The 26,209-nt window shown below is 42.2% G+C and overlaps 1 protein-coding gene across 5 annotated transcripts in view; it reads right to left on the bottom strand.

The window, feature by feature from the left end:
• The window catches only part of NEDD4L (NEDD4 like E3 ubiquitin protein ligase), a 369,947-nt gene that overhangs the window by 176,688 nt on the left and 167,050 nt on the right, over positions 1–26,209 (bottom strand). The window contains exon 1 of one of the 5 annotated variants that reach the window (XM_033238707.1): positions 6,268–6,510. The exons of the other annotated variants lie outside the window; for them this stretch is intronic. The gene's annotated coding sequence lies outside the window, so the exon portion shown is untranslated. Of the gene's footprint in view, positions 1–6,267; positions 6,511–26,209 lie in introns of those variants that run through there. 5 annotated transcript variants of the gene reach the window in all.

Below are 26,209 nucleotides of genomic sequence, written 5' to 3'. Positions count from 1 at the left end.
AAATGAAAGAGACAAGAAGCACAGCAAGGAGGACTGATGTGGGGACGTGGAGGCAGACACAGGCTGCAGGGCAGGCACCTGATTTTGTGAAATCTGTGAGTAGCTGCTTGAAGGAAATATATTATCGCTCACTGGAAAGGCAGACTCTAACAGAAATATAACAATTGAATATTTGACAAAGATCAGATTTTTAAATTTTATTTTATTATTTTTTTTTATTTTTATTTTTTGAGACGGAGTCTTGCTCTGTCGACCAGGCTGGAGTGCAGTGGCCAGATCTCAGCTCACTGCAAGCTCCACCTCCCGGGTTCACGCCATTCTCCTGCCTCAGCCTCCCAAGTAGCTGGGACTACAGGCACCCGCCACCACGCCCGGCTAGTTTTATTTTTTTTAGTAGAGACGGGGTTTCACTGTGTTAGCCAGGATGGTCTCGATCTCCTGACCTCATGATCCACCTGTCTCGGCCTCCCAAAGTACTGGGACTACAGGCTTGAGCCACCGCGCCCGGCCTTTAGATTTTTTTTTTTAAATGGATGCCTTGGTCGACTTGACTTAGGGTACCACAGCGGCATCACAGAGGGCATGCTATCTGGAGTCTGCCACACTCTGGTTTGTTTTCTAGCTCTGCCATGTGCAACTAAAAACAACAGGATGTCATCTCTATCAGCTGTAGCAGTGAGGCCTCATGAGATGAGAGGTTTGTACACCCTCTAGCATAGTGCCCAGCACTTGGTGAGCCGAGGCTATCAGCTCTGCTCAGACTTAAGACCACAGTAGGTCCCAAAGCCTTCCCTGTCCCCAAGCACAGCACAGGAACTCATGCTCCTGCTCACTTGAGAAGCTCAGATAAGACAGCTTTATTCTCAGTGGTGCTAAGTTTAAGAAATTAAGAAGTAATAGAATGGTCTCATGACTGTGTTGCTCTGCATATGCGTTCACATTCATCCCTCCCCCTCAGTATTTATCCTATAGCTGCAAAAAATCATTTGCCAGGCCTGGTTTGATGGGTTGCTATAATCAATTTTGACTTGGGGGTTGGGGAGAAAACACAGAGCTCTGCTATTGGAGGTCACTTAGTCTCACACAATTGCATTTGGCAAATGACAAAACTAGGAGATAAAGGGCACTTCTGCCCTCAATGGTGCAGCCACAATTTCAGGCCTTTACTCTATGTCTAAACTGCTATACCTCTTAGAGGGCAGACTAATTAATTCTCTTTGAGGATATTCCATAGGTGTGGATATTCCCAGTTTCCAATATTGATTAGATGAGAAAAGACTTGAGTGTCTTTGATGAGTGGATATATTTTTTTTCCAGGAAATATCCATTCATTCTGCTCCAAGATCAATGACCACTTACCCTTCTAGACATAAGAGTTTATAGCTTTCTATGAGAATGATATTTTTAAAGGTTTCTAAAAGTTGTTTTTTTTTTTCTTCTTTAAGCCACTAACCAAGTGTTAGCCACGACTTCCCTATTAACCAAAAATAGACACACTGGAAAATGTTAGGAGATACCATGGCAGAAGAAAACAAAACTGTGCTGTCTTTTAAAAGATGATCCGGCCAGGAGCGGTGGCTCACACCTGTAATCCCAGCACTTTGGGAGGCCGAGGCAGGCGGATCACGAGGTCAGGTGATCGAGACCATCCTGGCCAACATGGTGAAACCCTGTCTCTACTAAAGAAATACAAAAAACTAGCCAGGCGAGGTGGCGGGCGCCTGTAGTCCCAGCTACTCGGGAGGCTGAGGCAGGAGAATGGCGGAGAAGCTCGGGAGGCGGAGCTTGCAGTGAGCTGAGATCCGGCCACTGCACTCCAGCCCGGGCGACAGAGCGAGACTCTGTCTCAAAAAAAAAAAAAAAAAAAAAAAAAAAGATCCACCCGTGCAATTCTGATGGCTTTACCCTGATTTCCTTATGTCCCCCAACACTACTACTAATTCTATTATCAGTTGACTTGGCTGTTATGGGTCTTCTCCATCAGGCTGAAGTTCCCTGCAAGCAGAGAGGTAAGTGGTCACAGATGGCTGTGCAGGCCACTGGCTCAGGTCCTAATGTGCCCTTGGCTTCTTCTATTTGCACTGGTATCTCCAGCAGTGGTCCCTGAGGGGCTTGGTCCATATTTGCTGAATAAATGAATTTCACCGTGAGGTTGGGAGGCCACTTAGACTCTAACTGGTGCACTTGCCATTTGGGAGCTTGCAAGCTGCATTTTACCTTGCCCACACTTCTCCCATCTCCTAAAAAATAAGAAGCAAAGCCAAATATAGATGTGCACAAGCACAACAAAAAGGAAATTGAATTGTGAAGCAGATAAAACCCAGGTCGGGCAGATGAAGTGGCTGGGGCTCTCCCTGCCCGAGCGGGACAGTGGGTTGCCCCGCCCACATTGCTGAGCTGAATCTCACCGTTGAGTTTCCGGGTTTCTTTTCCCTAACCTGGTTATTGCTAAACAGAGATGCTGGCTTTGTCATCAAAGCTTTCAGTTCTGTGTCATGCTCAAGATCAAATTTTAATAGCAAATTTTATCTCTCAAAAGGGATAAATGCATCCTGTCTCCAGGGACCTGCAGTTCCACATGCATGACAGGGCCCTGACTGTGTCTTCTCATTCTCTCCCCCCCCAATACCCCTTTCTCTCTGACACTTGTACTCTTCAGCTTTCCTAATATTTCAAGCTAAGTTACTTGTTTTTTCCAGACACAGAGCATTCCTCTGCCATACACACAGTGAAACCACTCACCTGGAGTGAGTGGCCCCTATCAATACATAAATAATTTAATGAAAATTAATTTTTTAAACTAAAATTAAGGGGCATTTTCCCAATCTGATCACCATCCTCATTCAGTGCCCAATGCTTCAAGACTGTTAAAGTACCTATTTAAATATAAATAAACAAATCAAATGAAAACAAAAGTAAGAGGAAAAGAACAATCGGCCTTAAGGAAAAATGTAGCTCAACAAAAACAGACAAGTGAAAGGGAGAAGGAAGTGCCCCTCAATGTCTAGCACAAGAGACACTTAAGACATATTTGGTAACTGACTAAAAGAATAAAGAGAAGACAACTTGTTTTCAAGTAATGAACAGAGCAAGTGACTTAAATAGCCTTTTGAATGAGTTAAACTAAATAGTCACACAAATATAATATTACACAGGACAGTGTCCAAAGAGAACAAATTCCTTTTAGATAGGTCCCTGATTGATTAACCTCAGGTATAATTACAGCCCTGAAAACCTCAACAAAACAGGGCAAGTGAGAAAAAGTGAAGTGTATCAAAATGCCTTTAGGCCGGGCGCGGTGGCTCAAGCCTGTAATCCCAGCACTTTGGGAGGCCGAGACGGGCGGATCACGAGGTCAGGAGATCGAGACCATCCTGGCTAACACGGTGAAACCCCGTCTCTACTAAAAAATACAAAAAAACTAGCCGGGCGAGGTGGCAGGCGCCTGTAGTCCCAGCTACTGGGAGGCTGAGGCAGGAGAATGGCGTAAACCCGGGAGGCGGAGCTTGCAGTGAGCTGAGATCCGGCCACTGCACTCCAGCCCAGGCGACAGAGCGAGACTCCGTCTCAAAAAAAACCCAAAATGCCTTTAAAGCCTGCCATGCCATTTCCTCTAATGAAGTTAGACACTTCCTTCCAGTCTCAAGCCTGTCAACTTAGCATGGCAGATCTCGGCCAAAATAAACTCCTGGATCCAGTTAATTGAGCTAAAAGGGGTCAAACCCTAGCGTTGGCAAAGGCTCAAAGATCACACCCCCAGGACTTTCAATGGCTTCTGCCCAAGAATCTATGACCAAATGACCTCTGATAACATGACAGGGTTTCCAGTCACTGGCCTTAGTCAGAGGAGGCTGTTTATAATTGCATGTGATCCTCTCACCTGCTGCAGGCCAGATGAGTAATAGTGAAGTGAACAAGACAGCTTACATCACTGAAAGCGGTGTGTTTTCCATGTATTCTATGAAACTCCAGAGTCCACTGGACTCCTGGATCTCTGTTTCCACTTAGTCTGAAGGGCAGGGGCGTCTCAGCAGGAAGCGCCCAGGTGCTCCCTGTGGCCCCTGTGGGAGGGTATCTGGGTACCGCCTGCCCACATCCCACTGCCCACCTGTGCTCCTGGGTACTGAGAAAACCAGGCCAGGTACAGAGGAAGCACAAATATTTACTGTAGATGAGGGTGTGCTGAGTGACCCTCGGGGAATTCTGGGCCACTGGGAAGGCAGTCAAGATAGACTCAGAAAACAGCTGAGAACACGTGCTTCTGCCATTGCCCTGAAGGCCAACAGCCTCTGAAACCTCCGTGATTCAAGGTGAGTGAGTGGCAGGCTCACGCCAAGCCCACCTGTAGAAAGGAAAGCCCGTCTGTGTTACTAGCACATTACATCATACTTAACTCAAAGCACATAAGAAGGAAAAGATTTCCATCAAGGTGAAAGAAACTATATGAAAATGGCTTCACATGAAAATTGACTTGGTAAAACCCTAAGAAGTACAGGCAAAAAAAGAAAAAAAAACATTGTGTGGAATGAAACATAAAAATTCCAAACAACCCTCCCATCCCAACAGAACCGTCAAGACCACAAAAGCTCCTGTCCCATCACTTGCCTTAATAAGTACATAGAGGCCCCCCAGCACCACCACATCCACCAAACAAACCACTTTGGAATAAAACTTCTATACTCAAGTAGCAGAATTCATATAATTTCATACCTGCCTTCATTTTATATCTTTTCATTACATTCCACAGTGATAAGAAAATGTCCCAAACGTGTTGTTTTAAATCAACATTTAGTTGCAATAAATTTTCATAAAAACGATAGGAATGAAAAAGGTTAAGGCGTAACATCTGTAACTAATACAGATGTTTACTTCCTCTTAACTAAATCAAAAGCATTTCTAGGCTCTCTTCTTGACTTCACCATCATCTTACTAGATTCACACAAGAATTAAAGTTCAACTTGTGCTCCTTACAGACATTAAAAAGAGTAAAAAAAAAAAAAAAAAAAATGTCAGCACCCACCACTGTGGCCATTCTGTCTCTTCCCGGTCATTACTAATGAAACTCACCAGCCTGGGGCCAGCACAAACGTACTTTAAAATCCCTCTTTCCTTACAGAGTTATTTGTTTCCTTTTGTTTCTTTCACTGGCAGTATCTCATTCAAACATGCGTAAAGTACTTTTCAATGTGAAATAATTATTAAAGAATAAATATTAAAGAATAGCTATGAAATAAGTACTAAAGGATAACTCAGATTTGACTGTAGGCTTTGATATTTCATATTGTTGATACATTTTTATTGTCTTAGAATTCCAGCCATCTTAACACTTAATGACATCAGAAATACTTGACTGAAAGTAACCCAGCTCATTAATAGGAAGGTGTGGCCTGCCTTAAGATATCAAGCTTTGCCAACGTATGGATACACTATAACCAGTTAACTAACAGTTCATGAATCACCACAAAATGAGACAGTAAAGAACCAAAAATCACGTGTTAATCATTCAGCATAGTCACATGTGTGAGTAGGAAGGGTGGGAAAATGATAGAAAACCTGAGGGAAAAACTCAGTTGAATATGTTCTGGGCTTTGACTTTTGTTTTCCCCAACAAATAATATAATAAAATTTAGTCTAAATAATGTAAGCCAAATTACTCATACTGAGGAAGAGAAAGAACCAACCAAAAATTCAGATATAAGACATGAATTATTCTCCAAGCAAACTATTTTATGACCTAACATGATATTTCACTTGAAACCAAGTAGAGCTGGTATCTCCCTCTTCTCCAGGAGGTTTCTAAGTCAGAAATACTGAGACTCAAAACAGAACAGGAAGGAAAACACAACTGTTTCCTCCTCAACCTGTGATTTCTAAAACAGAAAACAGCATTCATAGAACTTCAGTGGTCTCTATTTTCCATTATTTTCAAAAATAAAAGTATTATTGCTTTGGTTTTTGAAAGAAAGGCTGTACATTTTTCTAAATAGTCAAGAAAGATAAGAAGCAAAGAATAGGGGATCAGAACACAGATCCCAATTCTTTTCAAGGCTCATTCTTTGCCTGTCATTCTTCTTATACATAAGGAGAGTAAAATTGACCAATTATAGCTAACTCCGAACACCAAAAGGCATTTAAAATGGAAAATCTTGGTATGTGCTAGAACTATGCTGCTGACATAAAAACAGTATTACACCAACATCAAACTCACACCAAGAACAGATGTTATGCATTCATATAACAAACATACAGTGGTGTCTTTGTTCTTACCTATACTTTTCCTCAAGGCTGATGAAAAACAAGGCTGGAAAGTGTTCAGCTGGGCTAGCGCTGCTCGAAATCTACCTTGGTGACCCTCTGGCTCCCTGGCCTCGTCTTCCTCCTTCCCAGTTTTAAAGCGGTGTCTGTACACACCTCTGCTGATACCGGGGAAATCCAGCAAGTTTTAACACAACTGAGAAGGAATGCACCCAGCTCGCTACTTATACTGATGATTCACTTCAATGACAGGTAGAAATAAATGCTTGCTGGTGGAAGAGGGAGTTGCGTCAAGCTCCACCCCCTACCATAAGGTTAAGTAACTCCACCCAGCTCAGCAATTAGCTTACGTCATCACCCGGGGCCTTATCTCCAGGTTCCCTGCAGTTGTTCCTGCAGCATCTCCAAGTGAAGTTCTCAGTGGGCTTACCACACAGGATGGGCAATAACAGAGGTCACGAGGTTTTGTGGATGACTCTGTGTCTGGTGGGGCTGTTCTGCTTATTTAAAGCCAGATCAGAGATTTTGGCATCTCCAACAGTAGAGGTCAGCCCTTCACCCTTCCACAAACTAACTCAGCTTCTACATTCTGAGGTGCTGGCCTTCGAGGCCCCACACTCGGCAGATGGGAACACAACTTTCTGGCCCTCCAAAAGCTTAAGGTCTTGAAGAGGGGAAAAAGGCAGGAACAAAAATAACTATGATAGGAACTACAGCCCCAAAAAGGATCAACAGAGGATTCTGTGTCAGATGAGAGACAGCCCCGCCCTGTAAATCTGCAGTCTCTACTCTGCATCCCAGTTTTCAGATCCCAGCTGTGTGCCCTCAGGTGTAAATCAGGCCCTGAAGGTGCCAACGGAGCTCTACCCTGGGACCCAGCAGCACCATGTCCTTGTTTGAGGGGTAGTCTGGCAACCTGACCACCCTTATTGTATGGAAATTTCAAGAGCAAGTCAAACATGTGCTCTCTGCCTGTGATGGGCACTACGCTACTTCTCTTTCCTCCTGCTGGAAGAAGTCACACCCTACTCTCCAACCCATGCAGCCCTCCACCCCAGCAGATGTGGCTCTAATAGGAAGTGTCCCCAGTTGTAGCAAACAGCTAACTTTCTACATGCGCTCAAATTTGGTGGCATGCTTGCTCGTGAAGTGTTCCTGGCATGTCAGCTGAGAAACCCTATAAACTAGACTTGCATTTTCCCACAGTGCTCAAACACTGGGATTTCCAGAGGTGAGGGGAAGATGAACGGATCTCCCCTCGAGGCTGGGAGGATTGCTGAAGGCTTAGAGGAGCAAGTGGGCACCCGGGTTCAACTAGAAACATTCACCCTCCTGGAGACAGGGGAACAATGTCAACCATTTTCAGTCTTTTTTTTTTTTTTTTTGCCTTTTTTTTTTTTTTTTTTTTTTTTTTGAGACGGGTCTCGTTCTGTCACCCAGGCTGGAGTGCAGTGGTGCGATCTCACTGCAGTTTCTGCCTCTGGGGTTCAAGCAATTCTTGTGCCTCAGCCTCCTGAATAGCTGGGACCACAAGTGTGAGCCATCACGCTCCGCTAATTTTTGTAGTTTTAGAGTTTTGCCATGTTGCCGAGGCTGGTCTGGAACTCTTGGTCTCAAGTGATCCACCCACCTCGGCCTCCCAAAGTGCTGGGATTACAGGCATGAGCCATGGTACCCAGCCTGTTTTCAGTCAAATTCTTAAAACAAGAGGAACATCTCAAGTTTTTAGTCTTCAGCAGTTGAGGATACACAAGTGCTGAATAGACTAAATTTAAGAACAGGATTTCCATCATCTTTGATTATGTCTAAAACTATCAAATTAAGCTACAATGTTTCCAATTTACACACTAGCTGGAAGGTTAAAAAAATATGAACCACAATACACTATAAGACAATGTACCTAAACAAGTTTAACAAGTTTTTATTTATTTTTTTTAACGATTTGCCTATTCCCTTAAAGATAAAAAGCATCTACACGTCCTACCAACTGTTACCTGTGATGGGCTTAATTGTATTTGCCCAAAATTCCTATGCTGAAGTCTTCAGTACTTCAGACTGTGAGTGTATTTAGAGAGAGGGTATTTAAAGAGATAATTAAGTTAAAATGAGGTTAGTAGGTGGGTTCCAATCCAATATGACTGTGCCCTTATACGAACAGGAGATTAGGACACAGACAGGTACACAGATGACCCGGGAAGACCCAGAGAAGCCATCTGCAAGTCAAGAAGAGAGGCTGCAGAAGAAGCCAACCCCCTTCATCGCAGGCTCCGGACATCCAGAGCCCTGAGAAAACAAATGCGTGGTATTGAAGCCACCTAATCTGTGCTACTTTGTTATGACAGCCCTGGCAAACAATTACAACACTAATTAAACAATTGTCTCCCTCTGAAAATTGATATTAAAAAATTGAGACAACTGACATTTCTAATAACCATTCCCCCATCACCATACACTTCACTTGAGTATGCTCACTTTTGCCTTGTCCCATGAGGTTCTGCCTCAAAAAAGTGCATGGAAAAAAACCTCATTCTGGAAGGAAGAAAAGGCTACATTTGATCTTTCCAACTCCAATTCTGCCACGTCCATTCTAGGCAAACTGATCAAACAAATGGTGTACATCCACCTCCCTGCCACCTATGTCATTTTCCCTAACCCAGAGAAATCAGCTTCTGCCAAACTTGATTAACAATGCAACTGGAAAATAGTCAGTGACTATCAGTACCAAATGAAAACACGGAAGCCTGGAGGGAATGCTGGAAGTCTTAGTCCAATACCTTTCATCTAGAGGAGAAAATTAGGGCCCAACCAAAGCAGCGCCATGATCTAGGGACAGAGGCTAGAGAGTGGACTCAACCCTCATACCAGCTCCAACCCAGTGTTACCACCCCTGCCCCCACAATACCATTCACTGAGGGAAGGCTGAAGCTATTCTAACCTCACCAGAGTCCCAAAATGAAAACTGCCACCATGATCATCAGGCTATAGTGAAAAGAGACAAGGATGCAGATATCGGGATAACCCATGGAAGACGGCCAGGTTCTGAGACTAAGTCTAAAATCAGCTTTCTTTTACCGGGGCCCTACTGACATTCTGTGGCTGGGTAATTCTTGGTTTTGGGGGATTCGATATGTCTGGATTTGATGAAGAAAAAGTTGCTGGCGTCTTAAGACAGATACTTCAGTTTTATAATCTGGGCAGAATGCAATAAGCAAAAGGAGAAGAGGGACAAGCAGCCTCCCTAGAACTTTCCACAGCCCTCGCCGACCAACAAGGTCACTGAGGGGACAGCTGGGAAGACCGGGGGGGGTCTCCCAGAAGTCTGGCAGTAGGAGAGGATACTTTCATTCACTCTTATCCCTTGGATTTTTTTCTAAACTCAAATTTCAAAATGAAGTTAAAAAGTCAAGACATTCCTTTAATTGTATATTACTTACACTTAAATGTAAGTAATAAGCCATCGTTGGATGGCACCTAACACTTCCAACAATATTACTCAAAAAATTGCTCAATACTGTTGACCGAACTTAAAAGACTGGGTGGTTTTTAGGGTGTGGTTTTATGAAATACCACAAAGGGTCACAATGGATCAGCTTGTTCCAATGCAAAGCAAAGGAAGTATATAAAAACAGTTAATTCAACTGTAGGCAACACAGCCAAAAGGAATAAGAAAAGCATGAAGACTGATTTCATTCAAAACAGGATTTTATTAAGAACATAAAATTTGAATTTCATAGTATTTCAAAGATGGTTCCGTTTTTGTATTTTGTTTGCTCTTGTTTTTAATCTTAGGATTTGTTAGTGAGATCATCTTGATATTTTCCTCTAAAAAGTCATCATGAATTTATCCACACACTGCAGCCTTCAAAAGTATGTTTTTAAAAATAACATTACAAGCTATCATAAAATGCTTACCATAAAATAGTTTAAAAAGCATCATTCTAAAAAACATCAGTATGATTCCAAATTCACAAGCTATTTCCATACACATAAATATAAATATAGCCAAAGGACTGGAGAGAAATAAAATTAAATGGTAACCAATTTATATCCCTGTGGCTATGTGGCTCTCCAGGTAGATTAATGCTTTATGTTTCATCTTTTCCAATACCTAAATCTGTTATAATCAGAAAAAATGTTACTTAAAAATTGCTGAGATTAGCTGGGCATGGTGACACAGACCTGTAATACCAGCTACTCAGGGGGCTAAGACAGGAGGATCGCTTGAGCCCAAGATTTATAATGCTGCAGTGAGCTGCAATCGCACCATGGCACCACACTTCTGGGTGACAGAGTGAGACCCTATCTCCATAAAAAATAAAATTAAAAATAAACAAACTGCTAAGAATGTACTATATCACTTATTTTAACACAGTGAGTAACCAAATGAGAAGATTTCAGTTGCTGAGGGTGGAGGAGACCCAAGTTTCTCTATTTTGTTCCAAATCAGCTACAGTAGAGGAGAAACTAGGACACTTGGAGGGGGAGGAATAAATTGAACAAAACAAAGATAACATGACACAGGCAAAAATCTTTACATAACACAGGCAAGGTTTGGTGATAACAACATAGGCTTGAATTTCCTCACACGGTCTTAAATCCCTCCTAACTCACGTTCGCTTTTTCTTCCAATGCCTTACAAAAAAAAGGACAATGTGTGGTTTGTATGCTTCATAAGGTCCTACAATCAAGTCACTATGTCAAAGCATCTGAAAGGCAAATTGCTTCATCAAGAAGGGGGGAAGGTCTCTTGAATCTTTAAACGCCATTCAGTAAACACAATACGATGCACCTCTTCTGCTCAAAGCATTTGACAAGACCCAGATTTATATCCTCAAAGCATTTAGAACCTGGCAGCTTACAGACAGTTCCTAATTTATGAAACCTTGTGTTCCTAATGTTTAATTTTTAGGGCTGTTACTTAGGATCCTGACCACATTTTCACAGGAAAGAAAGACCTCAACCTTAGTGAAATCTTCCAGTCCTTAGGCTATAAAGACCATCTAATTTTTTTTTTAATTTTTAATTTTTAATTTTTTTAATTTTTTTTTTTTTTTTTGAGATGGAGTCTCGCTCTGTCGCCCAGGCTGGAGTGCAGTGGCCAAATCTCAGCTCACTGCAAGCTCCGTCTCCTGGGTTTACGCCATTCTCCTGCCTCAGCCTCCGAGTAGCTGGGACTACAGGCGCCCGCCACCTCACCCGGCTAGTTTTTTGTATTTTTTAGTAGAGACGGGGTTTCACCATGTTAGCCAGGATGGTCTCGATCTCCTGACCTCGTGATCCGCCCGCCTCGGCCTCCCAAGTGCTGGGATTACAGGCTTGAGCCACCGCGCCCGGCCAAGACCATCTAAATGCAAATGACTCTGGCCCTCTTTTGAGCTCCATTCTCCTTTACCATCATCTTCACACCTCCACTTGGAGGTCTAAGGGATGTCTTAGATCTAAAAGGAGCAGTGATCCCACCTTCGCACTGCTCCCCAGCGCATCTGTCCCATCTCAGTGGCCCCCAGCCGGTTTAAGAGGAAATTTCCTCAGTTCTGCTCTTCCCTTTCTCTCTTACACATCCAGTCAATCAGTAGATCCTAAGGGCTCCATCCCCACATTTAATCACCCACTATCTCCTCCTCTCCATTCTGGATGCCACCATTTTGGTGTTTAAACCATCCTCTCTCACTTAGGCCTCTGCAGCAGCCTCCTAATTGGCCTCTGGGCCACTCTCACTTGCAACAATAAATTACACCAAGCCACTCCTTTCTTGCAAATCTCCAGGCTGACTTACTAAGTCAGGAAATGCAGGAAATGCACATTCCCTGGCACCCACACAGCCCTGAAGAGCCATGGCTCCTTTATCTTCATCTCCAGCACTCCCCCATGAACTCTCTCCCTTCCCTAGCCCCACTGACCTCCTGGCTACTTCTCAAATCTCTCAAACTCACTTTCATATGCCTCTCTACAAACACTCCTCCCCCAAATCTTCAGGGCAGCTCTCTTCTCTTCTGATGATAACACAGGCAGTCTTTGTGCTGATGGCAACATAAACTAGTACCACACTTTAGGAAAGCAAATTGGCAATCTGTACCAAAGGTATTTAAATCCTAATATGTCTTGATTTAGTAATCCCATTTCCAGGGAGGTATCATAGGAACAGAATCCAACTTAAAAAAAAAAAAAAAAATTCTTGTTTTGCACAAAGATATTCCCAGTACCTTTCTCTCAACAGATATGATTAAATAGAATATTGTACATTCAGAAACTGTTACATATTACATATTGGAATAAATGACCAAAACAGACTATATCTATGTTATGATGCTAAGTACAAATATACATTCTCTCCTAAAAGACAACTAAAAGGAAAATGCCAAAATATTAGGAGTGACTGATGTTATTTCTGTTGTTTTTTTCTGTTTTTTTCCTCTAATTTTTTTTCAGACTTAGAAAAATGTATAATCTTCACAATGAGAATGGGAAAATCCCTTCTTGTTTTTAACAGAAGGAAATTATGCTGTAAGTAGTTGTTAGCTTTCCAAGTCAACACAGAAAAGACATTTAAAAGCACAATGTTAAGATTAAAAGGTGCTATACAAGATACACAATGAATCAAATGAGAAAAACATACGACAGATAAGGAGTTAAACTGCCCATTTTACAAAGAATTCTTATTAATTAATGAGAATTAATAGGTCAAAGGAAAAACTGACAGAAGGATGTGAGTTGGTACTGGATAAAAATGGAACTATAAATACAAGAAGAAGATACTTGGCCTCACTGATTGAAAACATAAAATGAGATTTTTTACCTTCCATAAGGTCAAAGATTAAAAGACTGATAAAATAGGTTAATATTGAACTAGGGAAAAAGTGGTACTCTCATCAACCACTACAGCTACTAGAAACTAGTGCAGTACTACAGAAGGCAATTTCCCAATGTCTATAAACATTGTAAATGTTCTTGTCCTTTGATCCAGGAATTCAACTATGGGAATTTAGCTACAGAAACCCTCACACATAGATATACCAAGAAACACCAGGCTGGGTGTGGTGGCTCACGCCTGTAGTCCTAGCACTTTGGGACGCCAAGGCAGATGGATCACTTGAGGTCAGGAGTTCCAGACCAGCCTGGCCAACATGGTGAAACCCTGTCTCTACAAAAAATACAAAAAATTAGCCAGGCATGGTGGTGCATGCCTATAGTCCCAGCTACTTGGGAGGCTGAGGAATGAGAATCGCTTGAACCTGGGAGGCAGAAGTTGCAGTGAGCTGAGATGGTGTCACTGCACTCCAGCCTGGGTGACAGAGTGAGACTCTGTCTCAACAACAACAACAAAAAAAAAAAAAAAGAAAAAGAAAAAGAAATACCACAGAGTTTTAAAAACATGACAAGCATCAGAAAACATCCTAGATCTATTAAGTAGGGAAAAAACCCCAAAGCTCTGTTGCAATCTAGTATTTCCAGCATGATCTCGTTTAAAACAACAGTGACAACAACAACAACAACACACACACACACACACACACACACACAAAACCGGAGCAGCTAATGTTTACAGAATCCTTACTATATGACAGCACTGTTCTAAGTCTTTTAAGAGCACCACCTATTTTAATCTTCGTAGTAACCCTAACAGTAACAGATAGGCACTGTTATTATCCCTGCTCTACAGATGATCCCACTAAGGCTTGGAGTGATCAATAGAAGTTTCCATCCAAGTGGCCCTCAGTGTACATTTCTACCTCTCTCTTTCTCCGATTCAGACTAAATATCACATCCATAAGAATCTTGGGAAAACAAGACACAGTATCATCAAAGGAACAGATGTGGGATGGGATTGGGTTGAAAGAAAAACAAAACCAGGGGACTGCTAGTGTACAAGTAGTATTCTCCAGATGCCGGAAATTCAAAAGAAACAAGTCAAGAGATGGAGTCAAGAAATCCAAAGGGCAAGAGTGACTAACCCTAGGGCAGCAATCAAGTAATTTATCAGGAAACTTCACTTCCTCTCTGCTTTTCCCATTGCTACCTCGCATTTCACACAGGCCGAAGCAGGAATGGTCCCACGACTGAAGTGCAGGCAGCTCAAGAGAGCAAGTAGGGCCATGCACCGGCACACCTGAAAGGCCACCTCCTGGCCCATCCCACCAGGCCCTACATATTGCTTCAACCTGGCTCATTCCAGTGAACAAAGGGCGACCGGGAGGAACAAAGATGAAGACCAGTAGACCACCAAGAACCGCCGATGATGCCAAAGGGGCAGGCAAACGGGGTCTCAGAATAAACCAAAGAAGAATGTTAAACATGCACAATTAATATGCTCGTAAAATCTAAGAGGATAGCAGTGCAGCAAAACAAGAACAGACTAGAATTAAAACAACAACAACAAAAAAAAACCAAATCAAGACCTAAGAGAAGGAGCCACCATGTTTAACCTCAAACCACAGCACTGCAGCTTCCTTTATAGGAAAAAAATGGGATGTGGTTAACACTCATCACTGGTGGCTGACTTGGAAATCCCTGCCACCCCACTCTCCCACCATTCCACATTAACCTCCACCCCACTCCCTGCTTAACATACAGAATGAACATTTTCATCTTGTTCCCCACACTCACACATTTACACATGTGGACAAGGGAGGAATGTGTCTTTTACAACTGGATATTATATATTTTTCTACACACTGCTTCTCATTCATCAAGTTCTCAGAGAAATTCCTCCAAAGCCAACTCTGATACAGCTCTAGTTCTCCCATAATATTACATGGTACAAATAGTCCATAAATTGGCCGTTTTTCAACTGATGGACTTTCATGTCTTCAGTATTTTGCCACTATAATGGTACAATAAACATCCTTATACATATGACTTTGCACATACTTTTATTTCTAAAAGACAGATAACTGAGGACAAAGGCTGCTTAGAAGAAAGGTGTAACAGTTTTTTATTTTAATATACATTGCCCATCTGCTTTTCAAATAAAGCCATGATAATTCACATTTCCATCAGTATTATGAGAAATACTACCACTCACCACTTCTATTACAGCCTTGCTATCAAAAAGTGTTATTTTTCTCTATTTTTACCAATCTAATGGGTTTAAAGTAATGTCTCATTGTTTTAATCTGCATTTCCCTAGCAAAAATGAACTATTTTTCATAGGTTTGCTGGCTGCCTGCATTTGTTATCTGTGGATTCCATATTAATATTCTTTGTCCATTTTTCCTCTGTGGTTTTCTTAACAATTTGTAAGTTTTTTTTTATTATAGATAGTAACCCCTTGTCTGTTTCAAATATCCTTCCTTGAGCCATGACTTAATTACATAACTTCTGCCATAGAAAAGTTTTAAAATAATTCAGGCTAGGCGTGGTGGCTCATGCCTGTTAATCCCAGCACTTTGGGAGGTTGATGTGGGCAGATCACTTGAGCCCAAGGGTTCAAGACCAGCCTAGGCAATATGGTAAAACTCCGTTTCCACAAAAATTTAGCTAGGTATGGTAGCTCATATGGTTTAGCTCTGTGTCCCCACACAAATCCCACCTTTAACTGTAATAATCCCCACGTGTCATGGGAGGGACCCGGTGGGAGGTAACCGAATCACAGAGGCAGGTTTTTCCCATGCTGTTCTCATGGTAGTGAATAAAACTCATGTGATCTGATGGTTATAAAGGGGAGTTGCCCTGCACACACTCTCTGGCCTGCCACACGTAAGATGTGACTTTGCTCCTCATCCACCTTCAACCACGACTGTGAGTCCTCCCCAGCCACGTGAAACTGTCAAACCTCTTTCCTTTCTAAACTGCCCAGTCTCAGGTATGTCTTTATTAGCAGCGTGAGAACTAATTCAGTGGGTCTTGCCTGTAGTCTCAGCTACGTGGGAGGCTGAGGTGGGAGAAGCACCTGAGTCTGGGAGGTCAAGGCTGCAGTCAGCCCTGATTGTGCCATTGCACTCCAGCCTGACAGAGTGAGCTCATCTCAAAAAATAAACAAAAATAAAATATATGCTCAAAGTGTGCCTCTTTTCACGGCTTGTGCGTATCAAATTTTGCTTAAACATTCTCCCTCACTCCAAGATGATACAAAATAGGTTCTTACATTTTCTTGTAAAAGTTGAATTGCTTGTTTACATTTAAGTGTTTGAAGATTCCGGGATTTATTACTGGTTATAAGATAAAGGTCTGTGCTGCACCCCAACCCCCTCTCCAGATAAAGATCTGGTTATGCCAGTACCATCCTCAACAGTACTGACCTATCATCTTGTTATACATTCACTCTTAATGAGAGACAGTCCTAGATTCTCTAGTCTGTTCCACTGAACTATTTATGTAATTCTGGATCAATACCACATTGCTTTGATCACGAAGACTTCTTATTCTTAGCATGTTGTCATCACTTGTAAGCCAAATCTGCCCTCACTGGTTTTCTTTTCCATATTTTTCTTGGCTCCTCTCAGGTAGTACGTATTTATTCTTCTATAAAGACTTCAGGATTATTTTATTCCATTAAAAAGAAAACCCACCACTGCCACTCTGGAAATTCTAACTGGAATCACAAGAATTGTACTCATTAATTTTGTAATAAGATATATTCAGGCGTTACGTGTTTTAATTTCTCTAGATTATATTTCACATTCTTGACTAAGAAGGTTACAGGTATTAGTTCAATGTCTTCCTGGGTTATCTGCTGCTATTGTGAGAGAAATACTTAACTTCCATTTTTAGGTGCTTGTCTTCAAAACACAGAAAAGATCATTTCTAGAGACCTAATTTTTACCCAGCTTCCTTGACAATTGTTTCTGTTGATTTTAGATTTTTTACTAGATGCTCTTGCGATTTCTAGAAATATGAACATTTCATTGTCTTATTAAACTCACAAGAAGCTCTAAGATAATATTAAATAACAATTGTAAAAGATAAGATTCTTCTCTCATTCCTAATTTTAATTGAATAGCTTTAGTGTTTTGTCTTTTAGGAAATACCTGCTGTGGTGTGCGTGTGTGTTTGTGTACGTACATATGGCCTTTATGTTTAAGTAATTTATAGTGCATTAGTGTTTTGATGCACTCAAAAGTCTATTTGTTAATAAATTATTTTAAATTTCTACATTTACTTTCATAAATAATATTGACCTTTTTTTTTAATTCATCAGATTTTTAAATTAAAATTTTGCTGGTTTTATAAAATGAACTGGGAACGTTTCCACGTTTTACTATGTCCTAAAAGAGTAAAAACACTCAAATTTTCTATTTTTTCAAGCCAGCATGACCAACATGGAGAAACCTCATCTCTACTAAAAATGCAAAATTAGCTGGGCATGATGGCACTTGCCTGTAATCCCAGCTACCTGGGAGGCTGAGGCAGGAGAATTGCTTGAACCCGGGAGGCGGAGGTTGCGGTGAGGCAAGATCACGCCACTACACTCCAGCCCGGGCAACAAGAGCGAGACTCCATCTCAAACAAACAAACAAACAATAACCAAAAAACCAAAAACAAAAAACCACAGCTGGAAATCCATGGATTCCTGGTGCGTTTCGCAATATGGTAACTTTTATTCATCCTTCCTATCTCTTCTATAGTAATTGGTCTATTCAACTTTTCCATGCTTCTTGGATCAACTTTGGTAATTTGTATTTTCCTAAGTAGTCAGCCCCATATTTTCAAATGTGCTGCCACAGGGCTGTATGTAATGTTTTTCTATAAAGTCTACTGATACCTCCTGTGTCTCCTTTCTCATTCCTATCATCTATTTCTCTTTTTTTTTTTTTTTTTTGAGACAAAGTTTTGCTTTTGTTGCCCAGACTGGAGTGCAACGGAGTGCTCTTGGCTTACCACAACCTCTGCCTCCCAGGTTCAGGCAATTTGCCTGCCTCAGCCTCCTGAGCAACTGAAATTACAGGCATTTGCCACCACGCCCGGCTAATTTTGTATTTTTTTTTTTAGTAGAGACGGGTTTCTCCATGTTGGTCAGGCTGGTCTCAAACTCCTGACCTCAGGTGATCCTCCCGCCTTGGCCTCCCAAAGTGATGGAATTACAGGCGTGAGCCACCATGCCCAGCCTTTCATTCCTATTATCTAGTTCTAAGTAAGGATGATTTCTTTCTGTTCCTGAGTTAGGATAATGAGAGTTTACTTTATTGGTCATTTCAAATAACCAGCTATTGGATTTACTTAACTTTTAAATCTGATCATCTCCTAATTCCTCCATCCTAGTTTTTACATTTTTTTGTTGACTTAGTTGATCTTTTTTCTAATTTCTTAGGATGCAGACTCAGTTCTTTACTTTTTACCTTCATTAAATAATGATAGTTCTTTTTTCCAGGTGATATGCTCTACGATGCTTAGAATTTTTACAAAGACCAAGAAAGAAAAATACCTCAGATGAAAATGTTATGAGTCACAAGGCAAGTAAGCAATGGAACTAACAGACTAGTTGTTGGCATTCTAAGAGAGGAGGGGGAAGAATAAACTGTCCCTAGTGGGGGCGGAGGTGGGGTGTGTAGAAAGAGGGGGAGGAGGTAGAGGAGGAGGAAGTGGAGGAGGAGGGGGGCAGGTAGGGGTGGAGGAGGAGTAGGGAAGACAGGAGGAGGATGAAGAGGAGGAGGAGGATGAAGAGGAGGAGGAGGTGGAGGAGGAGTAGGGAGGACAGGAGGAGGAGTAGGGAGGACAGGAGGAGGACGAGGAGGTGGAGAGAAGGTAGAGGTGGGGGAGGAGGAGGAGGTGGAAGTGGAGGTGGAGAAGGTGGAGGTGGAGGAGGAAGAGGAGGAGGTGGAGGACGGAGAGGAGGAGGTGGAGGATGGGGAGGAGGGGGAGGAGGAGGAGGACGTGGAAGAGGAGGAGGAGGGGGAGGAGGAAGGGGAGGAATTGCTTCCATTTCCTGAGTGCAGGCCGAGTTTGAACATTAAATAATCTCTTATCTATCATCTTTCTTATCCCATTGTTAGGTTTTCACTCTTCATTTCACATTTTGGGAAAAATGTTTGGGTTCATATTCGGGCTTAAAAAACTAACAAGCAAACAAAAAAAATTCCCACCGGAATGAATCCTGCAGTCAGACTACATTTAGCCTAATTTAAAAACTGCTATTAAATATCTAGAATCAGTGTTCCAAAGCGAAGGTACCCCATGATCCTGAATCAGCAAAGATTCACTCCTGTGTCACGACCGTGAGCTCACTCATGCAGAAGTGTGGCCTAATATATCTGAGGAGTATTTTCAGCACAGCTTGATATACAGCTCTGTTAATCAGAAGAGCCAGTCATTCGGAACCCACTCCTTCTCCAGGTTCAGAAATGTACCCTTTTAAGAAGTGATCTTGTCTATGCGATAGCTTCAGACAGCAATTCTCAAAATCCAGTGCTGAAGGGGCAAAGTGAATCTGCCTCTCCCAGGATGAGAGGCTCTGACCTCATTAGAAAACTGTCTAAGGCCAGAAGCAAAGCTGCTACTATTTTCTTAATCCTCACTGCAGGGAATTTTAGATGACTTAAAAGGTCTCAACCTGGCCTGGGGAACTTGAAAATGACACTCGAATAAAATCACATTCATTTATGCTCTACTAATTCAGAATTCTTTTCATGATCTGGAAAGAGTTTGGACTCATGTTTCCATTTTTAGACCCTATGACAACAGGCTGAGAAGGAGGCTCAACCTACTTATGGAACAAATGTTAGAGGCTCTGACTCATGTAAACAATCAACGTGCTAATAATTTATCCGCTAGAGCAAATACTTCTATGTGGGTTGCTATCGTAAGTCCTTGTAAGAACCAGAACCATAATGACAATGTTCATATGTCCTATATTAATTTTTTTTTTTTTTTTTTGAGACAGAGTCTCGCTCTGTCGCCCGGGCTGGAGTGCAGTGGCCGGATCTGCAAGCTCCGCCTCCCGGGTTTACGCCATTCTCCTGACTCAGCCTCCCGAGTAGCTGGGACTACAGGCGCCCGCCACCTCGCCCGGCTAGTTTTTTGTATTTTTTAGTAGAGACGGGGTTTCACCGTGTTAGCCAGGATGGTCTTGATCTCCTGACCTCGTGATCCACCCGTCTCGGCCTCCCAAAGTACTGGGATTACAGGCTTGAGCCACCGCGCCTGGCCTTAATTTTTTCACTTTGTTCCTGAACACTTTCCCCCAAGTGAATCCCAGCGAATAAAATGTTACTATTATATTAAACCCCCATTATAACAGGAACTCTTTGGTAGTGGGAAGCATTTAATGTTCCCAAGGGTTTCTGAGACCAGTAAGGAAATAATAATAATAATAATACCACTCTGCTCTTGTTGTTGTTGTTGTTGAGACGGAGTCTCACTGTCACCCAGGCTGGAGGGCAGTGGTGTCACCTTGGCTCACTGCAGGCTCCGCCCCCTGGGTTCAAGCGATTCTCTGCCTCAGCTTCCTGAGTAGGTGGGACTACAGGTGCTCACCACCATGCCAGCTTTTTTTATATTTTTAGTAGAGGTGGGGTTTCGCCATGTTGGCCAGGCTGGTCTCAGTATACCTCCCTTCTCTTTAAGTTATGTCAACTTTTGGGGGGAAAGGTCCAAAATTCCATCTTCCACGAACAAAAACCCTGAACTGGATCCTGCCTAAGCAACCTCAGATCCTGATCAAGAGCCAGATGTCAGATGACACAGGTGAGCGAGCGCAGCGGCACGGCCAAGGGGGTAACTGTACCCCAAACATCACTGGGGGATGGGCACGGCACTGCCGCTACTAAGTCACAGAAATGTTAAAAAGGTGGAACGGGGCCCAGGGACCCTCGGCTATCAAGTCTCTTAAAACCTACTGGCTGGTTCTGCACAGGACCGGCAGCCCAAGTACCTTCATATATTCCTGCTGCACTAGAGGTAACAACCCTGTAGGTCATCCACCCTCACTCACATCTATGCACATGACCCTGCCTGCCTTAACCCATTCTTCATGGAGGAAACTACAACTCCAGAATTGTAAGTAAGAGAGTTTCAAGGACCCTGCATTGGCTATAAACAAGCGCTGTTTCCAATTTCCCAGAAAAAAAACAAAAAAATCTTTAAAATAAGGTATTTGGTTGATTTCCCTCTGCCTGACCCCCATACAGCACTCTGGTTTTCATTTGTGAAAATCTAATGGAACAATCTCTGTTTTCCAAACTTCCATGATATACAGCTACTTGTCATGGTTAAAATATAATACAGCACTGGTTGGAACTTCCAGATATCCTTGTATCTTTTTCAAGCACTTCAAATTTCACTTCCTGGTGAAAATATTCTGTCTGATTCCATTCTCAGCAAACAACCGTATGTAAAGCTTAAAGAGAAAAGAGTGGATGTGAGAACTAATGTATGTTTTCACAATGCGAAGGACGACAGGGGAGACACAACTCAAAGGGCTTTTTCTTGTGCACAGGATGGGTGGGAGAACTGAGTGCCTTTGGATCGTCCCTTATTCCATCACACCATAGCAAGTGGTGTACCCCAACTGCCTGTGAAGGTACCCAGGTGGGAATGCAATTGATTCCTACCTGTATGTTCGTGCTGTAATATTTGCCCAGTGAGGTCAAGGAACAGGAGACCATCATGCCTCCCACAAACACCCACACATTTAATGCCTCCAACCTCAGCCAACATTTCTGTTACTTCTCACTGCTGCAGGTTTCTCTTCTCTTACTTGTGCTCTTTCCATTTTTTGCACATTATTTCTCCCACATATCTTAAGTTCTTGATATACAGTCCTGTTAATCAGAAGAGCCAGTTCTGTTGCCAGATCTCTATGGATATGTTACCATGTTTGGCAAAAAGATGAATTCTCCTGCACCTTAAGTAGCAGGCTGTCCTCCAAGAGCTTATACCTGAGGAGGGCAGGTTCAGACCCTGTGCAAACACAGATCCATAAACTGGTCACATTTGACTGGAAAACTTGGCATAATCTTCAAACTGATGTTGCTGGGCTGGACCAAGCTACTCTCCTGCTGAAAGTTTGGGGAGTTTTGTTGCTGTTGTTCTGAGACGGAGTCTCGCTATGTCACCCAGGCTGGAGTGCAGTGGTGCGATCTCAGCTCACTGCAACCTCTGTCTCCCGGGTTCAATATTCTCCTTCCTCAACCTCCCAAGTAGCTGGAATTATAGGCATACACCACCATGCATGGCTAATTTTTGTATTTTTAGTAGAGACAGGGTTTCACTATGTCGGTCAGGCTAGTCCTGAACTCCTAACTTCAGGTGATCTGCCCGCCTTGGCCTCCCAAAGTGCTGAGATTACAGGCCACCGCTCCCCATGCTGAAAGTTTCAATGCATCCTGTACCCAGTGCAAAGGGGAGCATCTTTCATTCCTCTGCAAATAGCTTTATTGCAATTAAGGGGAATGAAAGGAATTAAGGAAGCCATTGTATAGAGTTCTGTACAGAGTTGGTCTCATCAGCTAAGCAAAGTTCAGACATATGCAGAAGGAGGCACTAGGACACTAGGATTCTGAGGCCGGAAGAATAGCACAGAGGAAAACAAACATCAGAACATAAACAGACAACCCAGGCAGTCTAGTGTGGCTAGAACCAAAGTGGTGTGAAAGGAAATGAGACGGGACCTGGGTCAGATCAAAACTATATTCCACCAGAATGCCAGAGAAAGGGTTTGGGACCGTTTTTTAACAGTAATTCTATTTCTTAATTACTGGTGGTTTCTACCATTTCTCTGTGAAATCTTCAACTAATGACTAATGAATAGCCCTGAAATTTCAAGATCCGCCTTCCTACATGTTTTCTATTCTTACTAACTTAATCATCTCATTTCCCTCTCCCAATTGACACACTCCACAGTCCTTACCAGCTGCCTGCCTCCCTCCTTCTCTCTCTGCCAACCACACACACACACCCCTCTAGTCAAAATAGCCCAAGCTGCTTATGATTATAAAACAAACTTTCAAATATTTTTACCAAAAACATTTCTTCTATATATAACCTCCATCATTTAAAAAGGGTAAATATTTTTGCCAGGTGGCTATATTTACCTTTCTTTAATCTCTGTTATTCTTTTGGCCATTTGTGAACACAACAGATTACTTGGCGTGTTAGTTCATGGCTTTACTGCTCATTCTCCTACCAACCCACAACTGTGCCTGTACTAGCTGTACTAGCTGGTGACACAAAACTATATTAGTTCATTAGGAGTTAATTAAAAGGACTAATAACCTCAAAAGCAGGAAACACAAATAGGACATAATAAAGATGATACCTTTAATTGATTCTACATTTATTACTCTACTTGATTGATGTTAGAATATCTTATGGTTATTGATAAAATGTATTTGATGAGTTGAACTCTCAACCCAAACATCCCATATGGACTTGCTCACAAACTACTGGATGTCTGGATCTGATCCACATTCTGCTTTATCACTGGTAGGATGCCGAGTTCCTCCCCTGCCATTTTTTTGATCTATTTTTTCCCTTTCTTCATGGGGAGTTTCATTTTGTCTCACAAACCATTTGACCTCTAGTGCTTTTCATAGCACCTTCTTGCTTCTTTTTAAACATTCACATAGGTGACCCTCAGAAAGATCTGTAATACATATAAAACCTTTTATGTAATGAGTGTCTAACGTGACGAACATGATGGAATATCTAAATCTATTTTTAAAAGACTAAAGCTTAGAAACATAAGCAATTCCCATGTGTCATGACCTGTCACCAGTTAACATAATGTGAAGGAAAGTGACGAGAGTGATTTTCATTTACTTAGATGCCTGCTCATTCATTTGATTGGAATAATCCCAAGAAAACCTTGCCCAGTGGAAATTTCAAGGTTTCTATCAGACTAAGCATCTTGAAGTCAAGGGATTTACTTTACTCCTTTATGTCCTCCACATAACCACCTAATCACATATATACCAAAAGCAAAATAACTGCTTATTGTGAATAAGTAAATCACCATTAATTATTTTGTAAATGTATTTGTGTCTACAAAGTACAGACAGATCTATGAATAAAGTCAGCTAGGCATTTTTTTTTCTTTTTTTTTTGGAGAAGGAGTCTCACTCTGTTGCCCAGGCTGTAGTGCAGTAACACAATCTCAGCTCACTGCAACCTCCGCTTTCCAGGTTCAAGCAATTTTCCTGCCTCAGCCTCCTGAGTAACTGGGATTACAGGAACACACCACCACGCCTGAGTAATTTTTGTATTTTTAGTAGAGACGGGGTTTCACCATGTTAGCCAGGCAGGTCTCAAACTCCTGACCTCAAACGATCCGCCCGCCTTGGCCTCACAAAGTGCTAGGATTACAGGCGTGAGCCACCACGCCCGGCCAGCTAGGTTTTTGGAGTCAAAATGGTTGAACTTTTATTATAAGTCATTCTATGAAGCTGGTTATTTTCTATGGCTAAAAGCAGTGGCTTTTTCACAGCAGTTAGATTGAACTGGCTTCTCTAAAACCAGGGTGATAAGATTAGTACAAATCTTCAGACTGAAAACGTTTCTCTAATTATGCCCTTATAAATTGCAAGTACACAGTTGTTATTTTTCAAATGCTGCAAGTTTTCAGGGTCTGATTCACTAGTCTTCTCAGACAGTCTGGCAAGACTTAATTTATCTGAGAGATCAACTACCAAATGGAGAATTTCATTTAATTATATAAAAAGTAAAAAAAAAAAAAAAATTGCAAAACGTTTTTACCAGTCATGGTTATTTTAACATTTACTAATTTGGGTATAGCTAACATAGTTTAGGGGAAAAAAAAAAAGATCATCTGTTTCTTTGTATAAAAAGCTGTCCTTAAAAAGAAAACCCCTATACATTTACCAACATTCCATATTGTTATGCTAAAATCTTTCCTACACTGAATCTAGATATACTTAGATTATTAACACCACTTCCCAAAAATTTACCTTCCAAAACTGAAATGTAAGAGATTAGAAATACTAAATCTAACAATAAAGAATTTTATTTTTATTATGACAGTGGTTTCACTACTTGTAGTTACTTTCACTGCCAAGTCAGTTTGTGGATAATTTAAGAAGTAATTTGCAATTAAGTTTTTATTTAAGTATATCTACGTATGCATTGAGGGCCAGGCGCGGCGGCTCACACCTATCATCCCAGCACTTTGGAAGGCTGAGGTGGGAGGATGGCTTAGAGCCAGGAGTTCTAGAGCAGCCTGAGCAACACAGTAAGCCTCCGTCTCTACAAAAAATAAAAAAAAATTAGCCAGTGTGGTGGTGTGCGCCTGTAGTCCCAGCTACTCGGGAGGTTAAGGTGGGAGGATCACTTGAGCCCAGGAGCCCACGGCTGCAGTGAGCTACAACTGCGTCTCAGTCCTTCAGCCTGGGTGACGAAGTAAAACCTTTTCTCTTAAAAAAAGAAAAAAAAAAAGGATGCACTGAGGCCCAATATTATCAGTTATTAACACAGGTAGATGTGCACACACGGACACACCTCACAGCAGCAGTAAAGCAAAGAACCTGAACTAGTAACTCTTACATGGTGGCATATCTAGCAAGCATAATAGGCCCTTAACATCAATGATGAGAAAATGAATAAAGCAAGGGCACTTGTCAGACAAAAGCAGCATGACGTATCAGAGACAAATGGAGAAGGATGAAGGCTGTGTTGAATGGATGCAGCAGGAATGGAAGGCAACACTATCCAAGAAAGACCCTACCACCCAAAGGATCAAGTCTGAACCCCTTCTGGGGGAGGCTGGTGTGGAACAGAACAGGCAGGCTGGAGGAGTGCACCAAGAGGAAGTGCAAATCCACGTGTTGAAAAGGAACCTGCGCCATCCCTGTTTGCAAACCGCTGTTGCATGCTCCTCTGGAGAAAGCCACCAGTCCAGCGCTTCTCCAGCCTGGCTGTGCAGGAGTCACCCAGGGAATCCAGTCATTGGTAGACTCTGTCTCAGCCCCTCTGAGGCAGGGCCTGACGTCCTGCAGTTCTGATGAGCTGCAGGGACGCTGCTGCCCATGGACCACACCTTGGGAAGCACTGTCCTGGAGGACAGCCT

This window comes from Trachypithecus francoisi, unplaced genomic scaffold (genome assembly GCF_009764315.1).
Source record: "Trachypithecus francoisi isolate TF-2019V2 unplaced genomic scaffold, Tfra_2.0 Contig01474, whole genome shotgun sequence".
Classification (NCBI taxonomy): Eukaryota; Metazoa; Chordata; class Mammalia; order Primates; family Cercopithecidae; genus Trachypithecus; species Trachypithecus francoisi.
Note: the sequence above shows the minus strand (reverse complement) of the source record. Positions and strands in the feature narration are given on the sequence as shown.